Below are 13,005 nucleotides of genomic sequence, written 5' to 3' on the forward strand. Positions count from 1 at the left end.
GTGGCATTGTATCTGCCAAAAACTTCCACCAACTTAAAACACCAGTCTTTAGTTGTCTGACTGCAAAGACTGTCTTTTGCTTATTACTACATTCGCAGCTCTCAAATACCATCTCCATCTCGGAGATCCAGTCCATAATCTCCACTGGTTTTGGGCTTCCAGCAAGACTTGGTGGTTTGGCACTCAAAAAGTTCTTATACATCCACCCATCCTTGTTATTTCCCCTATCCGGGCCATTCATCCTTGCCCCTTGGGTTCCAGCTTGACTAATAATGCGGGTGTAGTTTCCTTCCTCCGATTGCTCGGGAACCAGTTCAGGTTGCACGATCGGTATTGTAGCTTCCTCTCGGTTCTGTTGAAGTAAACGCTTTGTTTCCTCCATTTGACGATCCAACATCATATGGATCATTGCTTGTACTCCGGCCATCGTGATTGGCTCAGGAGCGGCTACGAAAACAGGTATTTGCTCAATCACTGGTGGTTGATTCCTATTTCCATTCGCATTCCTAACTCCACTTCGAGTTCTTTCCATTTCGATCTATACACCAAATCAGACGTCCGGTGTGCAATGACGAGAATTAAGATAGGAAAGATTTTATTTACGATCGACGTGTAAATCTCCCTATTACTCCGAAAAATTACATGTCAGTTCTAATACTGTATTTAAACGTTTAGAAATCTGAACACATAAAGTTTCCAGATCCGGTCGGTAACAGACCATAGATCCGCTCAAACGATAGCATAAATCATCACAAATTATTTAGCACATAAAAGCGTTTTAGGCATCTTCCCTAATTAAGCTAGTGCTTGTGTCTATTCAGGTGTACTTCCTAAAATATATTAGACACACTCCTCACGATCATTGCTTAACATTCTAAGTTTAAGTCTAGAAATAAATCCTTATTCCTAGTTCGCTTAAACTAATGCTCTGATACCAACTGTGACATCCCCATTTTCACGGCCAGAAAATACCGATTATGTTTATGCTTTATAAAAATCAGAGTACCTCTTTTAATAAAAATGGTGCGGAATTTGTTCCCAGAAAAACATGATAAATACGTTATCAAAGCATTTCCAAAGAAATGTATTTTTATTCATTTTCAAAAACTTGGGATGTCATCGTCAATACAGAAACATAAGCATAAACAGAACTTACATTCATTTACACTAGTGATCTACATCTCTTTTAAATCCCTCAGTGTAAAGTAGCTTCATATCGACACCTGTGATACAAATAAGCTTGAGTGGGTCAGGTTGGGAAACCTGGTGAGTACATAGGGTTTTCAACCCACAATAATATAGTTAATTTTTTTCTTCACATAATACATGTCAAACAATTAACCCGATTGCCCATCCCCATTTTCTTCATTTAATATTCCCTAAAGAATTATCTTAAGGGTCATCTCCTATATCGTATTTACCTATCATCTCTTTACATCACATTTCCTTATATGTTCGTTCCTAAGGACTTTTCCTGAGGATCATTGCCTACATCACATAATCAGTAATGATTCGGGGATTACCCCCTCAATACGCGCCTAGTAAGGGATGGAGTATCATCGCATGAATACGTAGTTACAACATTGCCTGAACTCGTAATTCATAGTAAGGGTTAGAGTATTATCACATGAATACGTAGTTACAACATCTACTGAACTCGTAATTCATCACCTACAGGTTATGAGCCTACTGGTGTTTCCACGGGGTTGTCTAGAATAGTCCGTGGTCGCCATCTATACTCTGGTAGATGACTACATCTCCACATTGTCGGACAAAGTTATGGTATTTTTCATCCTACATCACCAATTCATGATCACCTATCTATCCTCACCTAATTATCATCACCTTCCTATCATCACCTATCTCTCATCATTTTATTTCATTACACACCAACTATTTTATCTACCCATGTCATACCCAACATATTTGTAGATATAAAATACATATACAGTTTAAATCATTTTAAAACATGTATAAAATCATTCATCCATCATAGACAACAAGTATTCGGATAGTATGCACACATTGCACGTAATTTATATAAAATACTTCATATCTATGTGTAAGATGAAAGTAACTATGCACTCACTTGATAAGGTGGTGACTCGGTACTCGGACAGCACTTCGTTATCTCAAAACAATTTTCCCTTGACAAAACCTAGTATCAATACCACTAGGGTTTAGTCTAACGTTAACCGTGACTAATTAATAGTCTAGCTATTATTACTATTATATAAGTGTTAAGCAACACTCTTATATAACTCATAATAATAGCCGAAATAATTATTTTATGGTCCTAATAATGTTACTATATTAAAACATAAGTTATACTAAAGATAGGGTAGTCGTAGCTCACTTACAGCGGGTTTTTCTCAAAACGGGGCTCCGCCGAAGCAGATTTTCTGAGCCGAAGGCTCTTTTTTTTGGAGCCGTCGGGCGCTCCGGGGCTTCTGCCTCGTGCTGGGGGGTTCCCTAGGCTTTTTGGGGGGTTTTAGGGCTTAGAGAGATGTTCTAGAGATAGAGGAAGAAGTTGGAAGGTGTAAGGAATGAAGGGAACTCGACACCTCTATTTATAGGCTTCCTGTAGCGTCACCACGTCGTGGTGCCTCTCACCACGTCGTGGTGTTGCGTAGGCTCCAAGGTTTCGCCTGGTGCTAACACGTGGCATCACACATAGGGTGGAAATCAGCCGATTTTCAAAAATTCATAACTTTTGCATACGAGCTCCGTTTTCGACGTTCTTTATATCCACGCGTAGGTAAAAATAAGATCTACAACTTTCATTTTGACTCTATTGGCTAATATTTGACCGATCTTAAATTTAGCAGTACGAGGAGATTATACTGTTAAATGTCCGCGTAAAATTCATAAGTTCTACATACGGACTCCGTTTTCGTCTGTCTTTTTACCGTTGAGTTCCTATTAATGATATCTTCAACTCTCATTTAGGTCGCGTAGGCCAAAAACCGCTCGATCTAAAATTCGAGTTTCGGGTCGTGCATTGCTATGCCAAATCTTAGAAAATTCATAACTTCCTCATACGAAGTCAGATTTTGGCGTTCTTTTTTTGTATGTTTTCGGTTTAACGTATACTACAACTTTTGTTTAGATTTCTAAGGCTAAAATGTCCTCCATCATAAATTCACTATTTACGTCTCCTGGTGCCGTGTCGGTTTTGCCGAAAAACTTCGACGGGTCATAACTTCTTCGTTATAACTCGGATTCCAGCGTTCTTTATATGTACAGAACCCTTGTAATATATTAAACCACTTGGAAAATATTATTCCTTCTAAATAATCTTCCATCAAAAAACTCATTTTTGATGCTTATTGTCTCTAAATTGACTCGCCTAATCTGCGGGCGTTACACAAAGCATGCACAACAATGTGACTTTTTGGGACAAAAGAACATCATAAAACCACCAAGATGAGATCCAAGAAAACCAAGCATAAAGGTAGCAAGTTTTTACCTTCTGAAGCTTACAAGGAAGATGATAATCCCAGATCTACAAGCTTGCTTTCCTTCCTAGACTCCTTGATGGACTTCCTTCTCCTTTAAGTATACAAATAACACACTTTAAGCTCAAAACACTCATTTATGGGGCTAGGGTTTGCAAAGAACGACTCAAGGACTTGGAGGCTGAAAGAGTGAGGCTAAATGATCCATAAAGATGTTTAAATACTCCTCAAACCCTAAAGATTAGGGTTTCACCCGGACTTTAGTACGCCCAGCGTACATATGTGTATGTCGAGCGTACTAGGGTGCACCCTAGTATGCTTAGCGTACTCAAACGTACGCCCAACATACTACTCCTGCCCCAAAAATTACTGTCGCACCCCCGAACCGATGAGACGGCGGAAACGTCCGGGGGTGGGCGACGTCATGTACAATATCATAACAATTAGATAATAAAGATCAAAGCAAACAAAACCATCATAAATATAATTCATAAAGTTACATGGTTTGTATGTGTTACATGTTTTAAAAATCAATTACAATATGATGATTTAAGACTTGACTGACGTCTTAGCGTCTCGTCTTCAAAAGCTTGTTGTTACCTCTCTTAATGATTCCCTGAGAATACAAGTAGTTTTGAAAAAGTGTCAACAATTAAGTTGGTGAGTTCATAAGCATTTTGTATGAGAAATATGTGTCTTTGTTCCTTGAAAATGGTAGTGTGTTCTTCCAGAAAATCCAATATTTTCTTTTATATGTAATGTAGTCTTAAATGTTCCAAGACCGTGGTGTACAAGTATTTTCCATACCTAAAATAGTAATATGTAGTTTTATACTTATATAAAACCATTTGAATGCAAGTTTCCAGAAATGTAAACTGTATTGTACTGAAAAAAAATGTTCCGTCGTCGTATGTATGTAAAACCCTATAAATGTATGTTTCCAGAATTTAAATTGTATTATACTTGAAAATCGTGTAATGTAGTTTGATCGTTAAATAAAATCGGTTGAAGATATGTTCGTATTTGTAAACCAAACATATTTTTATTACCCACTTGTGAGTTATTATAACCATACTTGATGACTGATGGCCTGTTACGACGTTCTTCAGGTGTCGGAATGGTACGACAGTTGTCACCCCAGACCTGCCGGCTAACTGTAGCTAACAGTTTAGGTGTGGGATGGTTAGTCTCGTATAGATCTATACACAAGTGTCACGTTCTCCCTCCAGGAGACTCTGGTTATAATACAAGACTTTTGTTGGTACTTAGGTAAGTACTTGAAGATAATGTCTCACAAAGCTATATCAGCGGTTTACGTATAGTGTAGAGAAAGCCCTTTTTCTTGTAATGTTTGTATGTATTACCTCTTCATAGTGTCTACATTGTATGAAAAATAATTATTCTTTTAAATAATTATTGTTCTATGCCCCAACTGGGTAAAATAGTGTGTATGTTCCATAAACTATACCTATTATAGTTTATATAAATGTTTCGCTGAAATAGTGACCCCTTTGTATGTTATTATCAAATTTGTCATGATAATAAATTGAAATGAAATAATTATATATGTTCGTTTATATAATTATACCCTTTTTGCTCGACATGTTACAAAAGGGTTAAAGTTTTATTGTAATCAAATATGTATCCATATGTATATTTATATTTTGTAAAAATATAAATGTAGCGGTTTGTATTTTAACACAAGTTTTCTGGTGTTTTACTTGTATCCCCCCCTCCTAAAAACATGGAAAAATCGTAAAAATTGTAGGGGTATGAATTCACCTCGGGTGTGTTCTTGGATGGATAACGAAGTGAGTGTCAATATTCTTCAAGTTAGAACACATGAATATAGTTGTATCCTAATTTGTTTTAAATACATAACAACATGTGTAAATTAGATAAATTAATATGTAAGTGTTATAATAACACTAGTTGTGTAAGGATACTTACAAGGTTTGAAGGGGTTTCCTGGGAAATTTTGATGAGGTTACTGGGCAAATATATGAATATTTGAAGATTGCTTGTAGATGGTTTGAAGATTGGGAGGATTTCTTATGAACTTTGAGAGCAAAAATGGGGTGAGTTTGGACGTAAATGAGGATTTGTGGATGGTGGTTTTCGGCCCTATATTTATATATGGAATAAAATTTGATATGAAAGATGCATTGGGATGTGTAATTTATCTAATTGGAAGGTGTGCCACCGTTTAAAAATGAGATTTCGGCTTGTCATACAAACCGAGAACAAGGTCTCAAAGGAGATTTCGGTCCAAGAGTTCTCGGTATCGCATGGTTCTCGGTCTAGGTTGGGTTTTCGGCTAAGAAAGTTCTCGCTCTAGGTAGGTCCTCGGCAAAAAATGGTTCTCGGTGGAGTTTGATTTCGGTTAGTAGGATTCTCGGCCATGAATAGATTTCGGTCTAGGATAAGATTTGATTCCTAAAACCGAAAACTCTAAATTAAGGCTTAATTTTGTACTTTATGCTTTATGAATAACTAAATTGACTTTTAATTTGACGTGTTTGACTTTATTGACTTGCTTTGAGTTTTGTTGACCCGAAATAACCGATTATTACATTATCCCCCCGTTAGAGGAATTTCGTCCCGAAATTGTTTCTAAAGTGGGTACTCCTGAACTAGTGAAAGAGATGCGGGTATTTTTGTTTCATCTGGTTTTCTCGTTCCCAAGTGAATTCAGGTCTTTGCTTGGCGTTCCAGTGGACCTTCACTATTGGTATACGACTTTGTTTCGTTCTCTTGATTTCCTTATCCATGATTTCTACAGGTTCTTCTACGAAGTGTAGCCTCTCGTTTATCTTGATTTCATCGAGTGGGATTACAAGGATCTCGTCGGATAGACACTTCTTTAGACTGGACACGTGGAAGGTGGGATGTATGTTACTGAGTTCCTACGGTAGTTGGAGTTTGTAAGCCACCGAGCCGATTCTAGCAAGAATCTCGAATGGCCCGATATACCTTGGATTTAGTTTCCCACGTTTTCTAAAATGTATCATTCCTTTCCAGGGTGAGACCTTTAACAGAACACGGTCACTAACCTGAAACTCCAAGGGTTTTCGTCGTTTATCAGCATAACTCTTTTGTCGATCTCTAGATGCTTTCAATCGTTCCCATATCTGAACAATCTTCTCTGCAGTTTCTCGTATTTTCTCGGGGCCGGTAAGAGTGCTGTCAGGAACTTGTCATTTTACTAGTTGCATGTCACCGATTTTAGCCCAGCATAGAGGGGATCTGCACTTACAGCCATAGAGGGCTTCAAACGAAGCAACTTTGATGCTAGTGTGATAACTAATGTTGTATGAGAATTCTATAAGTGGTAAATGGGTATCCCAAGCTTTACCAAAGTCTATCACACAAGCTCTCAACATGTCTTCCAGCATCTGAATGGTTCTCTTTCTTTTACCATCAGTTTGAGGATGGTACGCTGTACTCATGTCGAGTTTGGTTCCTAAGGACCTTTGTAATGATTGCCAAAACTGCAAGGTAAATCTACTATCTCGTTCGGAGATAATGGATATTGGCACACCATGCAATCGTACGATCTCTTTAATGTACGTCCTGGTCAACTTTTCCATTTTGTCTGTCTCTTTTATTGGTAGGAAGTGTGTGGATTTGGTTAGTCGTTCGATGATTACCCAAATAGTGTCAAGACCACCCGTTGTCTTGGGTAACATGGTTATGAAATCCAGGTACATCTTGTCTGAACCGGGATGAACAAAATATCTAGTCTTGTGAGCTTCGCTTATGACAACATCTCTGAATCCGCCGAATCTCAGTATCCAAATTCGATCCATGAGATAGCGAGTTTCGTCATCCTTGACTTCAAGGTTTTTGTCCATTACTCTTAAGGCTTCACCTGCCACATTCTCGAGTTTTAAGGCTTCCAGTTGAGCCTCTCTGATCTGTGGGGACATGTGTGAATGGATGGTCATGGTTAATGACATCACTCGGCGGCCCGAGTACTCCTTTCGACTAAGAACATCTGCTACTACATTAGGTTTGCCTGTATGATAGCGAATTTCGCATTCATAATCATTTAGTAGTTCCACCCATCATTGTTGCCTCATGTTGATTTCTTTTTGATCGAAGATGTGCTGGAGACTTTTATGATCCGTGAAGATTGTGCACTTCGTACCATAAAGGTAATGTCTCCAGATCTTCAGAGCAAATACTACTGCTCCTAGTTCAAGGTCGTGTGTGGTATAGTTGACCTCGTGGTTCTTAAGTTTTCTTGAGGCATAAGAAATGACATTTCCTCGTTGCATAAGAACACAGCCTAGCCATTGCTTGGATGCATAGTAGTAAACTACAAAATCTTCCGTCCCTTCTAGAAGGGACAAGATCGGTACGCTGCATAGAGCTTGCTTTAGTGTTTGGAAAGCAGTTTCCTGTTTCTCCTCCCAGTTGAAAGTTACACCCTTTTTAGTCAAGGTGGTGAGTGGCTTCGCGATCTTGGAGAAGTTTTGTATGAACCTCCTGTAGTAGCAAACGAGGCCTAAGAATTGACGAATTTCGGTTGGCGTTCTTGGGGTTGCCCAGTTTTTGATTGCCTTGATTTTGAAGGGATCCACATGAATTCCTTCCTCACTAACTACGTGACCTAGGAAGTCCACCTTTCGAATCCAAAATTCACATTTCGAGAACTTCGCATACAGCTTCTCTGCCCTTAATGTCTCCAAAACCTGTCGTAGGTGTTAATTATGTTCTTCCTTACTTCATGAGTAGACTAGTATGTCGTCAATGAATACTATCATGAATTTGTCTAAGTAAGGTTGGCATACACGGTTCACTAGATCCATGAACGCCGCAGACGCGTTAGTCAATCCGAAGGGCATCACTACAAACTCGTAGTGACCGTAACGAGTTCTGAATGCAGTCTTTGGGATATCTTCCTCCTGGACTCAGAGCTGATGGTATCCAGATCTTATGTCGATCTTTAAGAAGTAACTTGCTCCTTGTAGTTGGTCAAAGAGGTCGTCAATTCGGGGTAAAGGGTATCGTTTTTTATAGTGAGTTTATTTAGTTCCCGGTAGTCTATATACATGCGGAATGATCTATCATTCTTCTTCACGAACAAGACCGGTGCTCCCCAAGGTGAGAAGATTGGTCTGATGAACCCTTTGCTAAGTAGTTCGTTCAGTTGGCTGGATAATTCCTGTATTTCTGCCGGTGCTAAACGGTACGGGGATTTGGCTACAGGGGTAGCTCCGGGAATCAAGTCGATTCTGAACTCGACTTGGCGTTCGGGTGGTACTCCCGGAAGATCTTCGGAAAATACATCGGCGAAGTTACAGACTTCTGGAATATCCTTGATGTCTGTCACTTCTTGTTTCTTATCCACCACGTGAGCTATGAAAGAGTAGTATTCTTTGCGAATATACTTTTGAGCCTTGACACAAGAAATGATTGGAAGGTTCGTGTCGGGTTTATCGCCATAAATGACGAGGGTTTCATTATTGGGAAGATTTAGGCGAATGACTTTTTCATAACATAGGATATCGGCATGGTGAGGACTTAACCAATCCATGCCAATGATGACGTCAAAACTTTTTATTGTGACCGGCATCAGGTCGATTTGGAAAGAGTAGTTGTTTCGAGTGAGGGTACATCCTATGTATATATCATTTGTGTTCTCTGCCTTACCATTTGCCATTTATACGGTGAATGTGTCTTTTAGTGATTGAGGATTTTGTTTAAGTAAGTGTTTAAACTTGGGGCTCATGAAACTTCTCTCTGCACCAGTATCGAAAAGTATGCATGCATATGAGTTATTGAGGAGGAACGTACCGATAACCACATTGGGTCATTCATGGCTTCCTCATGCCCCATCGTTAAAAATCTTCCCACGCCTCCGGTATTCCTCGCTTTTGGGCAGTCCCTTTTGAAATGCCCTGTTTCACCACATCCGTAGCAAGCCTGGCTCACTCTGGCATTAGTGGTTTGGGTGTTTTGCTGTGCCGGTGTCTTGCAGCATTGGGCATTATGCCCTTTCTTTTTTCAATTGTTTCAGTACAGTTCTCGGCAGTCTCCAGTGTGATGGAAGTTGCACTTGTTACACTTTGGGAGGGTTCCAGCATATGGTTTGGTGGGTGTTGGAGTGTCAGGCACAATAACAGCGTTGACTGCCATCGTTTGTTGTTTCTTTGCGGGCTCTTGTGTCGATTGGCCCTTCCGTTTGTTCCAAAACTTATTCCTATTGTCGCCTCCTTTGGTTTGCTCCGGAGTGGCTGTCATAAAGCCCTGGAGGACTCCATAATCCACAAGTGTTTGTGCCAGGCATTTGGCACTGTCAAATGTAGATGGGTTGGCATCAATCACATTTCCTTGAATTTGGGGGGATTGTCCCCACATGTATCGTTCCACTTTCTTACTTTCCGGGGTGACCATCCCGAGATATAATACAGTCAGGTCACGAAATCTGGGTGTGTAGGCTGCAATGTCAGAGTCCTTCACGGTAAGTTTCTAGAGTTCTTTCTCTAGATTTTGTACCTCGCCCCTCGGGCAATATTCTGCTAGCATTAGAATTTTCAAGTCTTCCCAGCTCAAGGCGTTGGCCACTGGGAGAGTTAACGATTTAACATAACCGTTCTACCAGGAGAGTGCTCTATCAGCGAAAGTGCATGCTGCAAGTTTGACTTTGCTTCCCTCTGGGCATGCACAAATTTCAAACACCGACTTTGTTTTCTCGAACCACCATGGTAAGGCAATGACACCTCTGGTGCCATCGAAAGACTTTGGTTTACAATTGGTGAAGGCTTTGTAGGAGCATTCCCATGGGTGCCTCTGGCTATTCCCCTGGTTAGTATTACTTGTACCACCTCCCGTCCCACTTGCACTATTCGTGCTTATTTGCGCCATGGCGGCTGCCACAGCGGCTGTTACCGCAACTTAGAAGATGGCAGTGTCCATCTGTGGCGGTGATGGTGGTGGTGGAGTTGTTGGGGTGTTTTTTTGTTCCTGTTTGACATCTTTGGTGGCATATTGTTGCCATAAGGTTTAAAGATGTTATGGAATTAGAACATCTTAATTACAGGCCTGTTTATGTCAACTGTGCATAATAACAGTATGAAAGACACATAATGAGCCTAATTAAATAGTTCCATAGTATCATAAAATACTCCTATAGTATTTTTAATATTTATCTTTGGTTCTAGAGTTTCCTTGTATGAAGTGTTGGTAAGTTTTAGACTTGTTGTTCACCACAACCATTCCCAAACACATGCTGGTCGTATCTTGAATAAAAATAGTTGATCAGACTATATTTATCCCATATATGATTACATAACTATCTGACCTTAATCGTAGTGTTCAACTTATCTAAATACTTTCATATGGTTCTTACCATGATACTGTTTCTGGTATGTATGCATGTATGTATACTTTTATAAAAATATTATTATATTTTAAAAGTATACTTATCGGTCAGAGTGTTTTAGTCCCATTGTGTTTATAGTTGTATATCTTATGTGGTTTGATATACTTAGTTCACTATAAACAATGCTCTGATACCTATCTGTCGCACCCCCGAATCGATGAGACGGCAGAAACGTCCGGGGGCGGGCGACGTCATGTACAGTATCATAACAATTAGATAATAGAGATCAAAGAAAACACAACCATCATAAATATAATTGATAAAGTTACATGGTTTGTATGTGTTACATGTTTCAAAAATAAATTACAATATGATGATTTAAGACTTGACTGACGTCTTAGCGTCTCGTCTTCAAAAGCTTGTTGTTACCTGTCTTAATGATTCCCTGAGAATACAAGTAGTTTTGAAAAAGTGTCAACAATTAAGTTGGTGAGTTCATAAGCATTTTGTATGAGAAATATGTGTCTTTGTTCCTTGAAAATGGTAGTGTGTTCTTCCAGAAAATCCAATATTTTCTTTTATATGTAATGTAGTCTTAAATGGTCCAAGACCGTAGTGTACAAGTATTTTCCATACTTAAAATAGTAATATGTAGTTTTATACTTATATAAAACCATTTGAATGAAAGTTTCCAGAAATGTAAACTGTATTGTACTGGAAAATAATGTTCCGTCGTCGTATCTATGTAAAACCCTGTAAATGTATGTTTCCAGAATGTAAATTGTATTGTACTTGAAAATCGTGTAATGTAGTTTGATCGTTAAATAAAACCGGTTGAAGATATATTCGTATTTGTAAACCAAACATATTGTTATTATCCAATTGTGAGTTATTATAACCATACTTGATGACTGATGACCTGTTTTGACGTTCTTCAGGTGTCGGAATGGTACGACATTTGTCACCCCAGACCTGCCGATCTAACTATAGCTAATATTTTAGGTGCAGGATTGTCAGTCCCGTATAGATCTATACACAAGTGTCACGTTCTCCCACCAGGACACTCTGGTTATAATACAAGACTTTTGTTGGTACCTAGGTAAGTACTTGAAGATAATGTCTCACCAAGCTATATCAACGGTTTACGTATAGTGTAGTGAAATCCTTTTTTCTTGTAATGTTTATATGTATTAACTCTTCATAGTGTTTACATTGTTTGAAAAATAATTATTCTTTTAAATAATTATTTTTCTATGCCCCCAACTGGGTAAAATAGTGTGTATGTTCCATGAACTATACCTATTATAATTTATATAAATGTTTCGTTGAAATACTGACCCATTTTTATGTTATTATCAAATTTGTCATGATAATAAATTGAAATGAAATAATTATATATGTTCGTTTATATAATTATACCCTTTTTGCTCGACATGTTACGAAAGAGTTAAAGTTTTATTGTAATCAAATATTTATCCATATGTATATTTATATTTTGTAAAAATATAAATGTAGCGGTTTGTATTTTAACACAAGTTTTCTTGTGTTTTACTTGTATCCCCCCCCTAAAAACATGGAAAAATCATAAAAATTGTAGTGGTATGAACTTAACTCGGGTGTGTTCTAAGATGGATAACTAAGTGGGTGTCGATATTCTTCAAGTCAGAACACGTGAATATAGTTGTATCCTAATTTGTTTTAAACACATAACAGCATGTGTAAATTAGATTAATTAATATGTAAGTGTTATAATAACACTAGTTGTGTAAGGATACTTACAAGGTTTGAAGGGGTTTCCTGGGAAAGTTTGATGAGGTTACTGGGCAAATATATGAATATTTGAAGATTGCTTGTAGATGGTTTGAAGATTAGGAGGATCTCTTATGAACTTTGAGAGCAAAATGGAGTGAGTTTGGACGTAAATGAGGATTTGTGGATGGTGGTTTTCGGCCCTATATTTATATATGGAATAAAATTTGATATGACACATGGATTGGGATGTGTAATTTATCTAATTAGAAGGTGTGCCACCGTTCAAAAATGAGATTTCGGCTTATCTTACAAACCGAGAACAAGGTCTTCGGTGCAAAGGAGATTTCGGTCTCTCATGGTTCTCGGTCTAGGTGGGTTTTCGGCTAAGAGAGTTCTCGCTCTAGGTGGGCCCTCGGCAAAGAAGGGTTCTCGGTGGAGTTTGATTTCGGTTAGTAGGGTTCTCGG

General features: G+C 38.5%; 1 pseudogene; it reads left to right on the forward strand.

Moving 5' to 3' along the window:
- Window positions 1-13,005, forward strand: part of LOC145163917 (transcription factor ICE1-like) — a 66,018-nt pseudogene that overhangs the window by 11,214 nt on the left and 41,799 nt on the right.

This window comes from Lactuca virosa, chromosome 3 (assembly GCF_052849685.1).
Source record: "Lactuca virosa cultivar CGN04683 chromosome 3, Lactuca_virosa_CGN04683_v6, whole genome shotgun sequence".
Taxonomy (NCBI): Eukaryota; Viridiplantae; Streptophyta; class Magnoliopsida; order Asterales; family Asteraceae; genus Lactuca; species Lactuca virosa.